This window comes from Macrobrachium rosenbergii, chromosome 49, assembly GCF_040412425.1.
Source record: "Macrobrachium rosenbergii isolate ZJJX-2024 chromosome 49, ASM4041242v1, whole genome shotgun sequence".
NCBI lineage: Eukaryota > Metazoa > Arthropoda > Malacostraca > Decapoda > Palaemonidae > Macrobrachium > Macrobrachium rosenbergii.
In genome coordinates this window covers 19446781-19448784 of record NC_089789.1, presented here as the reverse complement: position 1 = coordinate 19448784, position 2004 = coordinate 19446781, and the positions used below count along the sequence as shown (strand labels likewise).

The 2004-nt window shown below is 36.3% G+C and overlaps 1 long non-coding RNA gene across 1 annotated transcript; it reads left to right on the top strand.

The window, feature by feature from the left end:
• The first annotated feature begins 790 nt into the window (after window positions 1-790).
• LOC136832403 (uncharacterized) lies at window positions 791-1298 on the top strand. The gene is made up of 2 exons (XR_010851180.1): window positions 791-956; window positions 1178-1298. It is a non-coding gene; the product is annotated as an uncharacterized lncRNA (long non-coding RNA).
• The last annotated feature ends 706 nt before the right edge of the window (window positions 1299-2004 follow it).

Here is a 2004-nt window from a genome sequence, read left to right as displayed (position 1 = left end):
TCTTGAACAATAACCATTTCTTTTCATTTGTTGGCCATAGCCTCATATACGTGGTCCTATAATCTTAATTAATTCACAATTGTTCGAGTCACTTTATAAAGTTACAGTGGGTAACCAAATCTAAAGTAATTATTCTTTTGCAAGTGTTTAAATCACTTTTGCGTTCTGTTAACGAAAATTGTCCCAATGTGTTATTAAAAGTAATGTCTCAGCTTCATAAAACCCTTAGAGTAAAGTTCATTGCAAGGCAGAATGTAGAGTAACGTAAAGCATTTGCCGCTCATTCTTGAATATCGATGTACACACCCGAAGGAGGTATGTACATCATCTTGTATGGGGAGGTATTATGATTAGCAAGAATTCGCTAGCAAATTGCCTCCCCTCCCCTCCTTTGTTGTTGTTGGTTGTTGTTGTGTTTCATTTACTGCCAGCCGGCCGATCGATAGACCATCTGTCTATCGACTTAAAAACCAAGGGTTTAAAAGATTAAAGGCGCTCCCATTTTTGATAAAGATCTTTCCTTCGAGGCAAAAGTAATCTGGCTTGGGCGTTTCTCCTACAGGCCAAAACCTCCCCTGCGGGCAGCAGGTGCAATGAGTCAAAGCATCTGTGATGGACGCCCCTGCCCCATAGGAGGATAAAAGCAAAAAAGCCCACGAGGTCTCACACACACGCGGGCTGGAAGATATGGAGTGAATGAAGACGTCCTCAACACCTGGCCCCATCGATGCCCTTTTTGCATCCCAAACCACGTGGCCCTTCCAAAGTATACTTCTCCTCGTGCCCTCGACCGTATTCCTCGAGCCCACACGCCATTGCTTGGAGTTTCGAGGAGTCCCCATCGCCTTGCCCCTTTACGGAAGCCCTTGCATCTCACCACGTGGAAGAAACTCGTCCTCGGAAATCGCAAGTCATCCACGGACCGCCTTCTACGCGCCCTCGGAAAATCTGCTAAGGTAAAGTGCCCTGGAAGAGCCCCATTTCAGTCACGCTTTTGTCTCGTAATATTTTCTTAAAGAGAAAGCCAGAAATCTCCCTTGTCTAATGTCCGTGCACCTCTTGCATCGGCAGTATTAATTCTTTATTACTCCTTTGGCACCCTCAGTGCAGCCTCGAATTCATTATTCTTTTGTCTATTTTCATTACTGGCGTATAATGTGCATATCTCTCATTTCAGAGGGATGCTATTTCGTGGAAGCTTCTCGGACTGTGGCTGGAATTCCCCAGTTTCATTCAACCTACTGAGTTCCTCTTTCCCGTACTAATGTCATTTATGTAAATACACTACTTTAAATGTGCCCACGTGTTTTACGTAATATTTCCTCAGTAACCAGAGCCCTATGCTCATATGAAATTCTCCTTTGTTTTCTCTTTTTTTACGTTTTCCCGTACCCACGAAGTCAGAATCAAAGAAAATTAACTTAAACTGTTGCTACCTGTCTCACAGAGCATATTTCAAACTAAAACCACGGAAAAACGTAAAAAATATATATATATATATATATATATATATATATATATATATATATATATATATATGTGTGTGTGTGTGTGTGTGTATATATATATATATACTGTATGTGTACATATACATGCCTGTATGTATATATATATATATATATATATATATATATATATATATATATATTATATATATATATATATATTATATGTTTATTTATGTATATATTTGTATGTGTGTATACATATAAATATATATATATATATATATATATATATATATATATATATATATATATATATATATATATATATATATATATATATATATATATATATATATATATATATATATATATATATATATATATATATATAATATATATATATAAAATTATGCGTGAGTGTATGATTTCAAGCAATACCTCCTTACCAACCGCTGAATCAGAAGAATGCGTTCCCGATCTAATGTAGTCGAACAAAATCGGGATGAATAATGAGATAATCTCGTGAGTCCAGCATGGAAAAGAAAATTATAAATGA